The sequence below is a fragment of the Heptranchias perlo genome, chromosome 11, assembly GCF_035084215.1.
Source record: "Heptranchias perlo isolate sHepPer1 chromosome 11, sHepPer1.hap1, whole genome shotgun sequence".
NCBI classification, from domain to species: domain Eukaryota; kingdom Metazoa; phylum Chordata; class Chondrichthyes; order Hexanchiformes; family Hexanchidae; genus Heptranchias; species Heptranchias perlo.
The window spans coordinates 75,047,158-75,066,903 of NC_090335.1; positions in this window are offsets into that span (position 1 = coordinate 75,047,158).

Below are 19,746 nucleotides of genomic sequence, written 5' to 3' on the forward strand. Positions count from 1 at the left end.
TGGTTGGGGAGTCTAGGAGTCGGGGGCACAGTCTAAAAATTAGAGCCAGACCTTTCCGGAGTGAGATTAGAAAACATTTCTACACACAAAGGGTGGTAGAAGTTTAGAACTCTCTTCTGCAAACGGCGATTGATGCTAGCTCAATTGCTAAATTTAAATCTGAGATAGATAGCTTTTGGCAATCAAAGGTATTAAGGGATATGGGCCAAAGGCAGGTTTATGGAGTTAGATCACAGATCAGCCATGATCTCATCAAATGGCGGAGCAGGCACGAGGGGCTGAATGGCCTACTCCTGTTCCTATGTTCCTACTATCCCCCTCACTATATCCCACACAATCTGTCCCATATATTCACCACCCCCCTCCATTATATCCCACACAGAGTGTCCTGCTCGCCTATCACCCCTGCCTTCATTGATCTTTGTACGGAGTCGTACAACACCAGGTTATAGTCCAACAGCTTTATTTGAAATCACAAGCTTTCGGAGCTTTGCTCCTTCGTCAGGTGAGTGAAGGGTTCCATAAAGGCACCGCATATATAGTCAGAGAACAATGCCTGGTGATTACAGATAATCTTTCCAACTGCCCGTTATCACACCTCGGCAGAGAGATAATCACAGCAATCAAAGGAGTGGATGGTGTTCAGACAGAGAAACATTACATCCAAGAATACTGAATACACAAGCGGTCAGATCACAAAGACAGAGAGAGAGAGAGAGAGAGAGAGACTCGAAAGGCAGGGAGAGAGAGAGAGAGAGTGACCAGTTGTATTAAAAACAGATAACTTTTTTTCGCTGGTGGGGTTACATGTAGTGTGACATGAACCCAAGGTCCCGGTTGAGGCCGTCCTCATGGGTGCGGAACTTGGCTATCAATTTCTGCTCGACGATTTTGCGTTGTCGTTATCTGTTTTTAATACAACTGGTCATTCTCTCTCTCTCTCTCCCTGCCTTTCGAGTCTCTCTCTCTCTCTCTCTCTCTGTCTTTGTTATCTGACCCCTTGTGTATTCAGTATTCTTGGACGTAATGTGTCCCTGACTAACCTGTCTGAACACCATCCACTCCTTTGATTGCTGTGATTATCTCTCTGCCGAGGTGTGATAACGGGCAGTTGGAAAGATTATCTGTAATCACCAGGCATTGTTCTCTGACTATATATGCGGTGCCTTTATGGAACCCTTCACTCACCTGACGAAGGAGCAAAGCTCCGAAAGCTTGTGATTTTCAAATAAAGCTGTTGGACTATAACCTGGTGTTGTAACATTCCTTACATTTGTCCACCCCAGTCCATCACCGGCATCTCCACTTCATTGATCTTGATTGGCTCCTGGTTCCGTTTTTAAAATTCTCATCCTTGTGTTGAAATCCCTTCATGACCATGCCCTTCCTTACCTCCTCCAGTTCCACAACCTCCCTGCGCAACTCTCTATTTCTCTGAATCTGTCCTCTTGTGTGTGTTCCCCACCCCCCCCACTGCCCACTTTCGTCCCACCATTGGCGACTCGGATTCAGCTGCTTAGATCGTGCACTCTGAACTCCCTCCCTAAACCACGTTCCTCTCCTCCTTTAAGACCCTCCTTAAAACCCACCTTTTTGACCAATCATTGACCAATCTTTGATCATCCAGGAAAGACTGAACAGGCTGGGGCTCTTTTCTCTGGAAGAGGGAAGGCTGAGGGGTGACCTGATAAAGGATTTTAAAATTATGAAGAGGTTTGATAGGGTAGACGTAGAGAAGATGTTTCCACTTGTGGGGGAGCCCAAAACTAGAGGCCATAAATATAAAATAGTCACTAATAAATCAAATAGGGAATTCAGGAGAAACTTCTTTACCCAGAGAGTGGTGAGAATGTGGAACTCACTCCCACAAGGAGTAGTTGATGTGAATAGTATAGATGCATTTAAAGGGAATCTAGGTAAACACATGAGGGAGAAAGGAATAGAAAGATATGCTTATAGGATTAGATGGCGTGGAATGGGAGGATCATAGAATCATGGATAGTTATGACACAGAAGGAGGCCATTCAGCCCATCATGTCAATGCCAGGCAAAAAAAGCTATCCAGCTTAATCCCACTTTCCAGGTTACGGCACTTCAAGTGCACATCCAAGTACTTTTTAAATGAGTTGAGGGTTTCTGCCTCTGCCACCCTTTCAGGCAGTGAGTTCCAGATTCCCACCACCCTCTGGGTGAAAAAAATTCTCCTCAGCTCCCCGCTAATCCATCTACCAATCACTTTAAATCTATGCCTCCTGGTTATTGACCTCTCTGCTGAGGTAAGGAGTCTTACAACACCAGGTTATAGTCCAACAGTTTTATTTGAAAATCACAAGCTTTCGGAGGCTTCCTCCTTCATCAGGTGACGTAGAGAAAGTGTTTCCACTCACCTGACGAAGGAGGTAAGCTCCGAAAGCTTGTGATTTTCAAATAAAGCTGTTGGACTATAACCTGGTGTTGTAAGATTCCTTACATTTGTCCACCCCAGTCCATCACCAGCATCTCCACATCATCTCTGCTGAGGGAAATAGGTCCTTCCTATCCACTCTATTTAGGTCCCTTATAATTTTGTACCCCTCAATTAAATCACCCCTCAGCCTCCTCTATTCCAAAGAAAATAACCCCAGCTTATCCAATCTGTCCTCGTAGCTCTGGATTGAACTTCATTTGCCATTTTTCTGCCCACCTGACCAGTCCATTGATATCTTCCCTGCAATCTACAGCTTTCCTCCTCACTATCAACCACACGGAGGAGGCTCATGTGGAGTCTAAACACTGGCGTAGGCCTGTTTCTGCCACTCTATGGCATAAATTCTATATAATCCCTCCTAACTCTGCTTCCCTGTCCCGGTGTCTGTTTTCCTTACATCTCTGTGAAGCACTCTGGGTCATTTCTCTCCATGCAAATGCAAGATTCAGTTGTTCAAATCATAGCAACCATTGAACTTTTCCATTCAATGGCAATCCAGGACAGTTTGACTCCCAGTGCAAAACTCTCCAGCAAGTCAGGAATGATACCTGGGCTAAAAGGGCTACATTGTGAGGACATGTTGCATAAACTAGGCTTGTATTCCCGTGAATATAGAAGATTAAGGGGTGATCTGTCGTCTTTCAGATAAGACATTAAATGAGGTTGTGAAAGGAGCTATAGAATTGCAAGTCTTTCTTTATATTTTTTATTATTCATTCATGGGATGTGGGCGTCGCTGGCGAGGCCGGCATTTATTGCCCATCCCTAATTGCTCTTGAGAAGGTGGTGGTGAGCCGCCTTCTTGAACCGCTGCAGTCCGTGTGGTGAAGGTTCTCCCACAGTGCTGTTAGGAAGGGAGTTCCAGGATTTGACCCAGCGACATGAAGGAACGGCGATATATTTCCAAGTCAGGATGGTGTGTAAAATATAACTTACTTTAAAGTGCAGTGACTGTTGTTATACGGACAAATATAGAAGTCAGTTTGCACAGCAAGATCTCCCAAACAGCAATGAGATGAATGAGCAGTTTTTTTCATTCATTCATGGGATGTGGGCATCGCTGGCAAGGCCAGCATTTATTGCCCATCCTTAATTCCCCTTGGTGGTGAGCCACCATCTTGAACTGCTGCAGTCCATGTGGTGAAGGGTCTCCCACAATGTTGACTGAGGGATGAGCGTTGGCCGAGGCACAAGGACCTGCAACGGGAGCTTAACATCGACCTGCACCTCTGAGCATCAGTGTAATGTCTCATTCAAAGGATGGCACCTCTGATAACAACAACTTGCATTTATATAGCACCTTTAACATAGTAAAATGTCCCAAGGTGCTTCACAGGAGAGTAATCAAACAAAAAAACAATTGGCACCAAGACCAAAGAAAGAGACATTAGGACAGCTTGGTCAAAGAGGTAGGTTTTAAGGAGTGTCTTAAAGGAGGAGAGAGAGGTGGAGAGGTAGAAAGGTTTAGAGAGGGAGTTCCAGAGCACTTGAGTGTCAGCCTTGGCTCAGTAGGTAACAGCTTGTGGGTTCAAGTCCCACTCCAGAGTACTTTCAGCATAAAATCTAGGTTAATGCTTCCAGTGCTGTACTGAGGGAGGTGCTGTCTTTCAGATGAGACAATAAACCAAGGCCCTGTCTGCCCTGGACATAGAAGACCCCATAATATTGTTTTGAAGAAGAGCAGGGGAGTTCTCTCTGGTGGCCTGGCCGATATTTATCCCTCAACCACGTTCATGTGGATTTGAAATGATTTGCCTGGGTGAGTTATTTATTGCAAATGTTTTTTTTTAGTCTCGGGATGTGGCTGCCACCTGCGAGGCCGACATTTATTGTCCGTCCCGGATTGCCCTGAGAAGGTGGTAGTGGGCCTTCTCCTTGAACTGCAGCAATCCTATTCTTTGTGGTGGTTTTTTAATACAACTGAGTGGCTTGCTAGGCCACTTCAGAGGGCAGGCAAGAATCAACCACGTTGGTGTGGGACTGGAGTCACATATAGGCCCAGACCGGGTAAGGACGGCAGGTTTCCTTCCCTAAAGGACATTAGTGAACCAGTTGGGTTTTTACAACAATCCAGCAGCTTCATGGTCATTTTTACTGATACCAGCCTTTTATTTCCAGATTTTAAAAAAAATCGAATTCAAAAATTCTTAACGTGCCCTGGCGGGATTTGAACTTATATTCTCTGGATTACTAGTCCAGTAACATAACTACTGTACCCATACGTGCTATGGGATCCATTATCACCATTAACCAGCCAATAACACCTGTTAGCAGTAAGCCATCCAGTTACTAGGGTTGCCAACTCTGGTTCGACCTATTCCAGGAGATTTCATCACGTGTCCTCCAACAACTCCGCCCCCACGCTCCTGCCATTGGTCGCCCGACACGTCCATCCTCACGACGCCTGGCCTTCCCTCGGCCAATTGGAAAGCAAACAGACACTTTGTTACTTGAATGTATGATTCTTGACTCCATCTCCAATATTTAATAAACAAAAGTGTTCAAAGAAAGTGAAAGAAACGCACAATTTTGTAACGCCCCCTATGAATTTTTCCCCCCAGGTGTCGCTCGCAGCAGTGCCCGGGAGATTAATCTTCAATTCCAGGAGACTCCAGGTCATTCCTGGAGGGTTGGCGACCCTGCCAGTTACATGTGCACACAGCATCAGCATCAGCACCAACTGGGGACTGCAAGAAACTCACACTTGCTTTCAGTGGGAGTGGAGAGACACAATGAATGGAAGCATTGACCTGTCCACACAACAGGATATACAGCCAGGTATAGTGCGGCCTTCCCTATTTGTAAATTACCGAACAATGTTCAGTGTCAGGCACATAGGAGCCTCTGTACCAATCTTTGACTCTGAGTAACCCATTCCTGACCTGCTGGAGAGCTTTGCATTAGAACAAGGAACAGGAGTAGGCCATTCAGCCCCTCAAGCCTGTTCCGCCATTTAAGTAGATCATGGCTGATCTGTATCTTAACTCCATCTACCCGCCTTGGTTCCATAACCCTAAATACCCAAGAAAAATCTACCAATCTCAGTTTTGAAATTTTCAATTGACCCCCATCCTTGACAGCTTTCTGTGGGAGAGAGTTCCAGATTTCCACTCCCCTTTGTATGAAGAAATGCTTCCTGACATCACCCTAGCTCTAATTTTAAGGTTATGCCCCCTTGTTCTGGACTCCCCCACCAGAAGAAATAGTTCCTCTCTATCTAGCCTAACAAATCCTTTAATCATCTTAAACACCTCAATTAGATCATCCCTTAATCTGCTAAACTCAATGGAATACAAGCCCAGTCTATGCAACCTGTCCTCATAATTTAACCCTTTTAGCCTCTGTATTAATCTGGTGAATCTGCATTACACCCACCCCAAGGCCAATATATCCTTCCTGAGGTGCAGTGCCCAGAACTGAACATGGTACTCTAAATAAAGGAAGTCTCAGAATTGCCACGGCAACATAAAGGGATGTCCATCACTATTTCCTGGGTCCAGGGATTAGATGTTCCCCGAGCATTAATCACAGCAAAATTGGTCCTATAGATGTTGCTACACTAAATGGGTTGGCTGAGCTCCTTGGAGTCCTGATTCCAAGATGAGGAAAGCACAGGTCAACAAGACTACAAGAAGTATGGTAAGAGAAAAAGCAGAGTTTGGAAATAGATCGGTCAGGCAGGAGATGGACACTGCGTCCATAAAACTTTAGCGATTTTACCGGTGGCCAAGCTAAAAGGGAGGAGTGAGGTTGGGAAAAATTTCTTTACGCAGAGGGTTGTTGAGGCAGAGACCGTTGCATCTTATCGAGGAGGAGTTGTTAATGTTTGAAGCAGAGGAAAGTTCAGGGCAGGAGAGAGCGGGGCAGTGGGAGTAAAAGAATAAACTTACCTTCACCGAGCGCCTTTCACAACCTCAGGATATCCCAAAGCGTTTATCAGCCAGTGAAGTACTTTGGAAGTATGGTCACTGTTGTAATGTAGGAAACGCAGCAACCAATTTGCACACAGCAAGATCCCACAAAGAGCAATGAGATAAAGGACCTGGTCATCTGTTTTTTTTAGTGATGTTGGTTGAGGGATAAATATTGGCCAGGACACCAGGGAGAACTCCCCTGCACTTCTTTGAAGAGTGGCCATTGGATCTTTTACATCCACCTGAGAGGGCAGACGGGGCCTTGGTTTAACGTCTCATCCGAAAGATGGCACCTCCCACACTGCGGCCTGGATCACGTGCTCAAGTCTCTGGAGTGGGACTCAAACCCACGACCTTCTGTCTTAGAGAGACGAGAGTGCGACCAACTGAGCCATGGCTAAGTAGTTTTAGATTGCTCGAGCAAAGAACCGGCACTGACAGGATGGGCTGAATGGCCTCGTTTTGTGCTGTAAGGCTCTAGCGTGCCCACACAACACACCTTTCAGTGGAGATCACTGGGTTGTAATCAGGGCCTGAGTTGTTTCCCTCGGTAGCCTAGGGCCACTGAAGATTATTGCAATTCTCCCAGTGCCACTCCACACAGACAGGGAGTTGAACCTCAAATCCCTCCATGGCCTCGCCCTTCTCTATCTCTGTAAACTCCTCTAGCCCCACAACCCACCCCCGTCCTCTCCGTCCTCTGACTTGGCCTCTTGTGCAGCCCCCAACCCTTTCGCTCCAGCGTTGGTGGCCGTGCCTACAGCCGTCCAGGCCTTAACTTCTGGAATTCCCTCCCTAAACCTCTCCACCTCTCCACCTCCCTCTCATCCTTTAAGACCCTCCTTACAACCCATTTCTTTGAACAAGCTTCTAGTCACCCCCTCCGAACCTCTTCTTTGCCTCCGTGTCTGTTTCTTGCGGCCCTCATCGCATCTGTGAGGCGCTTAGGGTCGTGTTTCTACGTTAACGGCAGCGTATAAATACAAGCTGTCATTGGTCCTTGCTCCATGTGGCTCAGTTCCCTACTGAGCAGCGCATCGACCAACATCACTGATAAAAACCCAGATAATCTGGTCATTGTCTCGGTACTGTTTATGGGACCTTGCTGTGCGCAAATTGGCAGCCCCGTTTCCTACATTACTGTAGTGACTACACTTCAAAAGGGCTTTGGGACGTCCTGAGGTCATGAAAGACATTATATAAATGCGAGTCTTTCTCTCGACCGACTGAACCATCAGGTTTCTACATATTTTATCTTATAAATCTCATCCTGAAAAATAAAATGGGCTGTCTGATTTAATCAAAGCTTCGTCTTTGCAAGTTCGCGGCTTAATGGTGTTTCTACAGAACCTTAATTTAAAATGGGCAGAATCTCTCCCTTTTAATCCTGAGCTGACCCAAAGGGCAGCAACGTATTAGTTCCTCAGTCTATCTTTTGTTTTTTTTTTCAAGGCATCCGGCCCTTTAAATAGTCTCTGATCGCCCGCTGATGCGTTAATGAGTAAGTGCTGGAGCTGAATGTCAATGGCTCTCTGCGAACTCAAGTAACCCCAGGCCCGGGCCCAGCGCTCGCCTAAGCCTGGGGAGTTAATCAGCTTGACCCTTGTGACCTTCCTGAAGCTGCCTCCTCTGTCCTCTGTGTTTGCTTGAGATTAATGGTACATGCAGTCTTTCCATGTCTGAGCTTGTTAGCCTGGATTTGCTCCCATTCTCCTGCCCTGAAGGCACTGACCCTATTTTGCTTGGGGCGGTGGGGGGGTGCGGAGAGAGGGGGAGGTGGAGGTGAACAAATAGCCTCTGAGCCCCCCTCCCCCACCCTCAGCTAGGGAGGCTGGGAAAATCAACCAGGAATTGCATTTCTGATTGCTTTTCAGGACCCTTCCCCTGCCAACCAGGATGGCCCATCACTCGCTGTGAGCCATTGTGCGAGCACAGTGAGCATTGCCAGGACATTCAACCATGTGGGGCATCACAGCCAAGTCTGATACTGTCTTCCACTTAAGGTTGCGTGCGCACGCGCAGACACGCACACACATGCACGCACATGCACACAGACACACACATACATACACACGCACGTACACATGTGTGCATCCACACACATGCACAAACACACATGAACGCACGCACAGACACACACATGCATGCACACTTGTATGTCCAAAGGTGCACACGCAAACTAGAAACTTTATGCGCATGCAAACATACAGGGTATCCTGCAGCAGATAATAATCAGGAACAGGATTCTGAGTTGGTTTCACCCAGGGGCACTCAGGCTAATTGTACCTCACCCAGGACTGTCTTTCGGATGAGACATAAAAGATCCCACGGCACTATTTTGGAGAAGGGTCGGGGAGTTCCCACCGGTGTCCTGGCTGATATTTATCCCTCAACCAACATCACTAAAAAACACATTATCTGGCCATTATTTCATTGCAGTTTGTGGGACCTTGCTGTGCGCAAATTGGCTGCTGCGTTTCCTACATTACAACAGTGACTACACTTCAAAAGAACTTCATTAGCTCCAAAGCACTTTGAGACTTCTTGAGGTCGTGAAAGGGGCTACATAAACGCAAATCCTTTCTTTAACTGCAGCCCCGGGTAAGGTCAGCAGATTCACGCCCAGACCCAGGCTCTAGCCTGAGGTCTTCTCCTCAGCCATACAGTTCATTTTCTGACGGCACGCTCCCTCGGAGAGCCTCACCCGTCGGAAGCATGTATCAAGAATTGAGGCGCACGCCCTGCAATAATGGTAAGAGAATCGTCCCTAGCCCGTCTGAATTTCCGATATATATTCCCAGCGGATGAGGTCACCCCCTGGGAGCAAGGCATCGGAAAATGACCCCGTAAATGTTTATTTCTAAAATATACTAAACAATGAATATCCTGCCTTAAAACAGCAAGTGTGATACTGCACCATCAAGCACAGTCACAAGTAATGTGTTATTTCCATAACCCTTAATACACTTGCATGTTAAGGGTTACAGAACCAAGGCGGGAAGATGGATTTAAGATACAGATCAGCCATGATTTAATTGAATGGCGGAACATTCTTGAGGGGCTGAATGGCCTATTCCTGTTACTATGTTCCTACATTTCTATGTCCCGACATTCCTACATTCCAATGTCCCTATATTCCAATGATCCTACGTTCCTATGTCCCTATGTTACTGAATTCCTACGTTTTTAAATTCCTACATCTCTATGTTCCCACGTTCTTATATTCCTATGTCCCTATGTTCCTATGTTCCTATATTCCTATGTCCCAATGTCCCTATGTTCCTATGTTCCTATATTCCCATGTCCATATGTCCCTATGTTCCTATGTCCCTATATTCCCATGTCCCAATGTCCCTATGTTCCTATGTTCCTATATTCCCATGTCCCAAAGTCCCTATGTTCCTATGTCCCTATATTCCCATGTCCCAATGTCCCTATGTTCCTATGTCCCTATATTCCCATGTCCCAATGTCCCTATGTTCCTATGTCCCTATATTCCCATGTCCCAATGTCCCTATGTTCCTATATCCCTATATTCCCATGTCCCAATGTCCCTATGTTCCTATATCCTTATATTCCCATGTCCCAATGTCCCTATGTTCCTATATCCCTATATTCCCATGTCCCAATGTCCCTATGTTCCTATATCCCTATATTCCCATGTCCCAATGTTCCTATGTTCCTATATCCCTATATTCCCATGTCCCAATGTCCCTATGTTCCTATATCCCTATATTCCCATGTCCCAATGTCCCTATGTTCCTATATCCCTATATTCCCATGTCCCAATGTCCCTATGTTCCTATATCCCTATATTCCCATGTCCCAATGTTCATATGTTCCTATATCCCTATATTCCCATGTCCCTATGTTCGTATGTTCCTATATCCCTATATTCCCATGTCCCAATGTTCGTATGTTCCTATATCCCTATATTCCCATGTCCCAATGTTCGTATGTCCCTATGTCCCTATATTCCCATGTCCCTATGTTTGTATGTCCCTATGTCCCTATATTCCCATGTCCCTATGTTCCTATGTCCCTATATCCCTATATTCCTATATCCCTATATTCCCATGTCCCCATGTTCCTATGTCCCTATATCCCTATATTCCCATGTCCCTATGTTCCTATGTTCCCTTATTCCCATGACCCAATTTTGCAATGTCCCTATGTCCCTGTGTCCCTATATTCCCATGTCACTATATTCCCATGTCCCTGTGTCCCTATCTTCCCATGTCACTATATTCCCATGTCCCTGTGTCCCTATGTTCCTATGTCCCTATATTCCCATATCCCTATATTCCTATATCCCTATGTTTGCAGAGCGCTGTGTAATTGCGGAGCGCTTTTGTGCACTCTGACTTGTTCTCATCCTTGTGTAAACACTTAGAGGGCGAAGTTGGCATTTTTTATACATTCTAACGAGTTCTCCGTTAGTTAAAGATATTAGCAGCAGATCATTATTAGGGGCCTCTGGGAGCAGGAGGTTGTGCATGGGTAACCAGTAGTAAAATCTCTCCGACAGGTTCAGATTACCTGATGGCTCCCAGTCACCTGACTGATCTCCCAGGGTCACTCCAACGTGAACCCAGATTGAGACATGAGGCGTACTTGAGAGCTTTTATTGGTTCTTCCTTTCTGTAATTTATATGGAAATGTTCGTCTCTCAGCAGAGATACCTCACTCACTACCTCTTCAGAATTTCCTGAATTACTAACTGTATCTTTACTGATGTTAATCCAGCTCCCTCACACAAACACTCATTAACCCCTCTCCCCAGCACCCTGTGTTACTGACTGTATCTCTATTGATGTTAATCCAGCTCCCTCATACTGTCACTCAGTAACCCCTCTCCCCCAGCGTCCCGTGTTACTGACTGTATCTCGACTGATGTTAATCCCTCTCCCTCACACTGTCACTCAGTAACCCCTCTCCCCCAGCACCCTGTGTTACTGACTGTATCTCGACTGATGCTAATCCAGCTCGCTCACACTGTCACTCAGTAAACCCTCTCCCCCAGCACCCTGTGTTAGTGACTGTATCTCTACTAATGTTAATCCCTCTCCCTCACACTGTCACTCAGTAACCCCTCTCCCCCAGCGCCCTGTGTTACTGATTCTATCTCTACTGATGTTAATCCCTCTCCCTCACACAGTTGGACTGAATAACACGCCATGACGACTCCAGTGTGACTCTGTGTCAAGATAATCACTTTGTCTCAACTTCTTCCCACTAATTTAGTTTCAGCACAGATCACTTTGCACTGCACCAATTGCCCCGTCTCCCCTCCCCTAGTCAGGCAAGGGACTTCCTCCATTCCCGTTGCCTACAATGTCATGTTTGACAGCTGAAGCTGTGTGCTAGGCAGAGTCAAAGGCTGTTCACAAGGGTCCGTTGTGATTATCACTTTGGGCCACTGACCATGAGGAAAGGTTGGACAAGTTGGGCCTGTATACACTGGAGTTTAGAAGAATGAGAGGTGATCTTACTGAAACATATAAGATCCTGAGGGGACTCGATAGGGTAGATGCTGAGAGGATGTTTCCCCTTGTGGGAGAGACTGGTGCTGTAGGGGGCATTGAGCATTTGTAGGGGTCACACTTCTGAGGGTGAGGCTGACGCATACTGTTGGAGCAGTGCAGAGGGAGCTTTACTCTGTATCTAACTCGTGCTGTACCTGCCCTGGGAGTGTTTTTTTAAAATTCGTTCATGGGATGTGGGCGTCGCTGGCGAGGCCGGCATTTATTGCCCATCCCTAATTGCCCTTGAGAAGGTGGTGGTGAGCTGCCTTCTTGAACCGCTGCAGTCCGTGTGGTGAAGGTTCTCCCACAGTGCTGTTAGGAAGGGAGTTCCAGGATTTTGACCCAGCGACGATGAAGGAACGACGATATATTTCCAAGTCGGGATGGTGTGTGACTTAGAGGGGAACGTGCAGGTGGTGTTGTTCCCATGTGCCTGCTGCTCTTGTCCTTCTAGGTGGTAGAGGTCGCGGGTTTGGGAGGTGCTGTCGAAGAAGCCTTGGCGAGTTGCTGCAGTGCATCAAGTGGATGGTACACACTGCAGCCACTGTGCACCAGTGGTGAAGGGAGTGAATGTTTAGGGTGGTGGATGGGGTGCCAATCAAGCGGGCTACTTTGTCGTGGATGGTGTCGAGCTTCTTGAGTGTTGTTGGAGCTGCACTCATCCAGGCAAGTGGAGAGTATTCCATCACACTCCTGACTTGTGCCTTGTAGATGGTGGAAAGGCTTTGGGGAGTCAGGAGGTGAGTCATTCGCCACAGAATACCCAGCCTCTGACCTGCTCTTGTAGCCACAGTATTTATATGGCTGGTCCAGTTAAGTTTCTGGTCAATGGTGACCCCCAGGGTGTTGATGGTGGGGGATTCGGCGATGGTAATGCTGTTGAATGTCAAGGGGAGGTGGTTAGACTCTCTCTTGTTGGAGATGGTCATTGCCCGGCACTTGTCTGGCGCAAATGTTACTTGCCACTTATGAGCCCAATCCTGGATGTTGTCCAGGTCTTGCTGCATGCGGGCTCGGACTGCTTCATTATTTGAGGGGTTGCGAATGGAACTGAACACTGTGCAATCATCAGCGAACATCCCCATTTCTGACCTTATGATGGAGGGAAGGTCATTGATGAAGCAGCTGAAGATGGTTGGGCCTAGGACACTGCCCTGAGGAACTCCTGCAGCAATGCCCTGGGGCTGAGATGATTGGCCTCCAACAACCACTACCATCTTCCTTTGCGTTAGGGTTGACTCCAGCCACTGGAGAGTTTTCCCCCTGATTCCCATTGACTTCAATTTTACTCGGGCTCCTTGATGCCACACTTGGTCAAATGCTGCCTTGATGTCAAGGGCAGTCACTCTCACCTCACCTCTGGAATTCAGCTCTTTTGTCCATGTTTGGACCAAGGCTGTAATGAGGTTTGAAGGGACAGTGTAGAGGGAGCTTTACTCTGTATCTAACCCGTGCTGTACCTGCCCTGGGTGTGTTTGATAGGACAGTGTAGAGAGAGCTTCACTCTGTATCTAACCCGTGCTGTACCTGCCCTGGGTGTGTTTGATGGGACAGTGTGGAGGAAGCTTTACCCTGTATCTAACCTGTGCTTGAGAGTGTTTGATGTTTGGTGGCATTGTAAGCAGTGTAGATGAAAACATAAAATTACAAAGGGATATTGATAGATTAGGTGAATGGGCAAAACTGTGGCAAATGGAATTCAACGTAGACAAATGTGAGGTCATCCACTTTGGATCAAAAAAGGATAGAACAGGGTAGTTTCTAAATGTTAAAAAGTTAAAAACAGTGGATGTCCAAAGGCACTTAGGGGTTCAGGCACATCGATCATTGAAGTGTCATGAACAGGTGCAGAAAATAATCAATAAGGCTAATGCAATGCTGGCCTTTATTTCTAAAGGACTGGAGTACAAGGGGGCAGAAATTATGCTGCAGCTATACAAAACCCTGGTTAGACCGCACCTGGAGTACTGTGAGCAGATCTGGGCACAGCACCTTCAGAAGGACATATTGGCCTTGGAGGGAGTGCAGCGTAGGTTTACTAGAATGATACCCGGACTTCAAGGGTTAAGTTACGAGGAGAGATTACACAAATTGGGGTTGTATTCTCTAGAGTTTAGAAGGTTAAGGGGTGATCTGATCGAAGTTTACAAGATATTAAGGGGAACAGATAGGGTGGATAGAGAGAAACTATTTCCGCTGGTTGGGGATTTTAGGAGTAGGGGGCACAGTCTAAAAATTAGAGCCAGACCTTTCAGGAGTGAGATTGGAAAACATTTCTACACACAAAGGGTGGTAGAAGTTTGGAACTCTCTTCCGCAAACGGCAATTGATACTAGCTCAATTGCTAAATTTAAATGTAAGATAGATAGCTTTTTGGCAACCAAAGGTATTAAGGGATATGGGCCAAAGGCAGGTATATGGAGTTAGATCACAGATCAGCCATGATCTTATCAAATGGCGGAGCAGGCTCGAGGGGCTGAATGGCCTACTCCTGTCCCTATGTTCCTATATTAACATTAGGAGCCAGAAATAGAAAGGGTTCACTCACTTGTGTGTATCTCAGTTCCTATTTTCACACACTTCTCTTTTTTACAAGCTGTGAGCTGAATCAGACAAATCTCCTTTTTGTCCCAACATGAACACACTGCTGATATTGTTTGACCAGGAGAGTTAATAATCTAGTTTCTGTGAACAAAGTCTAGCCTGGCTGAGCTGCCGACCTTGCTCTCTGACCTCGGGTTCCCTGTGCAAAGTCCCACCTTCCTGTTACTGATTGGTGCAAGGTCCAGCCAGGGTTCAAAGTTCAATGCTTTCTGGTGCATTGGCTGTTTTCCTTCTGGGCATTCCCAGAAAATCCTTAGTCTGGCATTACTGCAAATCTGCCCCAGCGCGAGGGAATTTGAGGCTGAGAATTGCTGAACGGGCATCTAGCTGGCAGAGGCCTGGTATCTAGGATCAAGGGGTATCATCAGCTTCCCCAGAGAGTTGTTTCAATTGTGCATTTTTGATCAAATCTATGTTTAGCGAGGAAGGCTCAGTATCAACATTTCCTTTACAACGACTTCCATCACCTCATTATTCCCTCAATGGGTGAACACATTGCACGGTGTGGTAACGAGCCACATGGGGCAGGAAGTCCCTGAGTTCAACTTCGACGTCCATGCTTTTGTTACCTCCTGACTCGACTATTCCAATGCTCTCCTGGCCGATCTCCCACTTTCCATCCTCCGTAAACTTCAGCTCACCCAAAGCTCTGTTGCCCTTATCCTAAGCCCCGTTCACCCATTGCCCCCTCTGCTCCCTGTCCTACATTGACCTCTGATCCAGCAACGCCTCAAATTTAAAATTCTCATCCTTGTGTTCAAATCCCTCTAGAGCCTCGCTCCTCCCCCCCCTCTATCTCTGTAACCTCCTCCAGCCCTACAACCCTCCGAGAACTCTGCATTCCTCCAATTCTGGCCTATTTGCATCCATGATTTTCATCGCTCCACCATTGGTGGCCATGCCTTCAGCTGCCTAGGCCCTACGCTCTGTAATTTCCTCCCTATCTCTGTACCCTCCTCCAGCCTTACAACACTTTGAGATCTCTGTGCTTGGAATAAAGGAAGGTAGGAACAGGAGTAGGCCATTCAGCCCCTCGAGCTTGTTTCGCCATTCAATTAGATCATGGCTGATCTGTATCTTAACTCCATCTACCCGCTTTGGTTCAGTAACCCTTAATACCCTTACCGGCAAAAATCGATCAATCTCAGTTTTGAAATTTTCAATTGACCCCCCAGCCTCAACAGCTTTTTGGGGGAAGAGAGTTCCAGATTTCCACTCCCCATTGTCTGAAGAAGTGCTTCCTGACATCACCCCTGAACGGCCTAGCTCTAATTTTAAGGTTACGCCCCCTTGTTCTTTACTCTCCCACCAGAGGAAATAATTTATCTCTGTCTACCCCATTAACTCCTTTAATCATCATAAGCACCTCAATTAGATCACCCCTTAATCTTCTATATTCAAGGGAATGGTCTATTGAACCTGACCTCATAATTTAACCCTTTTAGCCCCGGTACCATTCTGGTGACTCTGCATTGCCCCCTCTCCGGAGCCAATATATCCTTCCTGAGGTTGAGTGTCCAGAATTGAATGCAGTCTCCAAATGGGGTCTAACCAGAGCTCTGTATGGCTGTAACATAACTTCCACCCCTCTTGAGATAAAGGCCAACTTTCCATTATCCTTTTTAATGATTTTTTGTACCCGTCCACTAACTCTTGCACATCCCCGATTTCCTTTGCCCCATCATTGGCGGCCGTGCCTTCAGCTGCCTAGGCCCTCAGCTCTAGAATTTGAATTCCCTCCCTAAACCTCTCCCTCTCCCCTCCTTAAACAATTGTAAACAATTTTACAACACCAAGTTATAGTCCAGCAATTTTATTTTAAATTCACAAGCTTTCGGAGGCTTCCTCCTTCCTCAGGTAAATGTTCAGGAGCTCCTTAAACAAGCTTTAAGGAGCTCCTGAAGCTCTAAAAGCTCCTTAAACAAGCTTTTGGTCACCTACCACAATATCTCCTTGTGTGGCTCGGTGTCAAATTCTATCTGATTACACTCCTGTGAAAAGCCTCACTACGTTAAAGTCGCTGTATAAATGGAAGTTGTTGTTTTCCTTATTCCGTGGTTAAATTGGCTGATTGTCTACAACTGCCCCCAGCACTCCCTGGGCCAGTGAGAAGAGTGGTGGGGGAGTGGGCAGGCAGGAGAACCAGCCTGGGTTCCAGCTCCTGATCACCATCCAGTGACCCTAGTGAGTTTTTTCCTAATTTGTTTCTTCTTGAGAGGAGGGGTGGGTGAAACTGGCAGTATTTATTGCCCATGCCATGGGGGCCCTAGGGCATTAAGAGCTAGCGACCTAATGTGTGATCAGAGTCATACCTAGGCCATACCAGGTGGCGTGGTAGTTTCTTTTCCCTGCAGGCTACTAGTGACCTGGATGCTATGACAATCCACAGCTTTCATGGTTCCTTTTTCCTTGGTGCAAATTACCAGATTTAGTGAATTCAGTTGTCATAACTGGTCATGGGTGGGATTTGAACTCATCACATCTTGGTTACGACAGCAGCACCACAACCACGAAGCTACCACCCCCATACATACGGGTTGCAGGTGAGGACAGGGACCAGCTCGCCTCTTGTTCCCATCGTAAAAAAACTTGCTCGCAAAAGAAAAATGGCCAATTGGGTGATGTACCGGAGAGGGAGGGAGGCTACTCGTGTCCTTATAACCGTACCCCATGAGGTGGAGGTGGAGAAAGCCCTCCAAGGTGTCATGACTGTTTTTTTCAGTAGCCTAACTCTTTGATTCTTTGCCATAGAAGCATACAGCACAGAAGGAGGCCATTCTGCCCATCGTGCCTGTGCCGGCTCTCTGAAAGAGCTATCCAATTAGTACCATTCCCCTGCTCTTTCCCCAAAGCCCTGTAAATTTTTGCTTTGCGTGTATTTATCTAATTCCCCTTTGGAAGTTACTATTGACTCTGTTTCCACCGCCCTTTCAGGCAGCCCATTCCAGATCACAACAACATGCCGTGTGAAAAAAATTCTCCTCATCTCCCTGTTCCTACCTTCCTATGTGGCTCGCTAAACATTCACACATTAATTGATCAGATTGTGGGGCCACCCAACCCACCTCCCAACCACATCATGTCAGAGGGAGAGAGAGCTCAAAGGCGAGAGTGGGCCCTTGAAATACAGAGTGTGGTGCTTATAATGAGGAAAGCCCATCAAGCTGCTTGTGTGAAGACATCAGGTGAGGCCGAAATCAGGCTCAGTTGCGGTACCACCCATTCGTCCCCCCACCCCCCAATCCCCTGTCAAATGTCCTGCGGGACACACTCCCTATAATGGGATTGACGGGTTCGATGAAGGACAGGAAGGTCCCTGCGGAAACCCACCCCAGCAAGGCTGAAGTGACAAGAAAAAAATTATTTCATAGAAATCATAGAATCGTACAGCACAGAAGGAGGCCATTCGGCCCATCGTGCCTGTGCCGGCTCTTTGAAAGAGCTGTCCAATTTGTCCCACTCCCCTGCCCTTTCCCCATAACCCTGCAAATTTTTCTTTTCCCAGTATTTATCCAATTCCCTTTTGAAAGTTACTATTGAACCTGCTTCCACCGTCCTTTCAGGCAGCACATTCCAGATCAGAACAACTCGCTGCGTAGAAGAAATTCTCCTCATCTTAACCCTGATTCTTTTGCCAATTATCTTAAATCTGTGTCCTCTGGTTACCGACCCTCCTGCCTCTGGAAACAATTTCTCCCTAACTGCTCTACTAAAACCCCTCGTGATTTTGAACACCTCTATCAAATCTCCCCTTATTAACCGTCTCTGCTCGAAGGCAAACAACCCCATCTTCTCTAGTCTCGGTATTAAAGGATCCAATGTCTGGTTTGTATCATCAAAACTTCCAGACGGGCGACTGAAAAAAACTGGACCAAAAACCGGACAGATGGCGGCCCTGGAGTTCCATCGCTAAGCGAGTGATTATTCGCAACGAGACTCCTGCTGTGACAGTGTGACATTCGATATGATGTACAATTCCCCTTTAAGTAACCCTTATGCCTGACTGGCATGTTGTGCCTGATGAGTGGGCAGAGACCCAGTCTGATCGTACTGTTGCTCCTTGCTCCTCTTCTGATGGGACCTCCTTGACATGGGATTTTTTTTTTGCATCCAGGGTTGATGAGAGCTGCTTGCATGAAGCAACTGTCACTGATTCTCGTGTCGCCAGTGTGTTTTTCTACATCTGCTGCTGTTTGTACTACAGGCCTAGGCTTTGGGTTTTTAAGTGTGGCTTGAAAAGACTCATTGCTGCTAAGCTGCCCCCCACTGTGTCCGCGGCTGCGGTTTTGGGGGTTTTGACGGGGCTTGTTACTAAGCTGCCCCTGTCTGTTAACGCGTCGGTAACCCGGAATGTCGCCTTCTGTCTGGTCCCACTCTTGGATCGGGGCACGACATTTCAAACAGAAAACACAGCACCCATATGCCAAAACGGTACTGGTCCCACCTGCCCCACTAAGGAATAGGGACTGCCTGTGGCTCAGTGGGCAGCACTCTTGCCTTTGAGTCAGAAAGTTGTAGGTTCAAGTCCCACTCTAGAGACTTGAGTACATAATTCAGGCTGAGGGAGTGCTGCACTGTTGGAGGTGCTGTCTTTTGAATGAGAGGTTAACCCAAGGCCCCATCTGCTCTCTCAGGTGGATGTAAAAGATCCCACTGCACTATTTCGAAGAAGAGCAGGGGAGTTCTCCCCAGTGTCGTGGCCAATATTTATCCCTCAACCAACACCACAAAGATAGGTTATCTGGTCATTATCTCATTGCTGTTTGTGGGATCTTGCTGTGCGCAAATTGGCTGCAGCATTTCCTACATTACAGCAGTGACTACACTTCAAAAGTACTTCATTGGCTGTAAAACGCTTTGGGACGTCCTGAGGTCATGAAAGGTGCTATTGATACAAGTCTTTCTTTCTTTATGGGAGCCAATTGCGTCTATACCACAAGCAAAATACTGCAGATGCTGGAAATTGGAAATAAAAACAGAAAATGCTGGAGAAGCTCAGCAAGTCAGGCAGCATCTGTGGAAAAAGAAACAGAGTTAACGTCTCAAGTCGAAGACCTTTCGTCAGACCTGGAAGATGTTAAAAATGTTAACATTGCTGTTTTTGGGATCTTGCTGTGCGCAAATTAGCTGCCGCATTTCCTACATTACAACAGCGGCTACACTTCAAAAGCACTTCAGTGGCCGTACAGAGCTCTAGGACATCCTGAGTTGAATCCACAACCTTCTGACTCAGAAG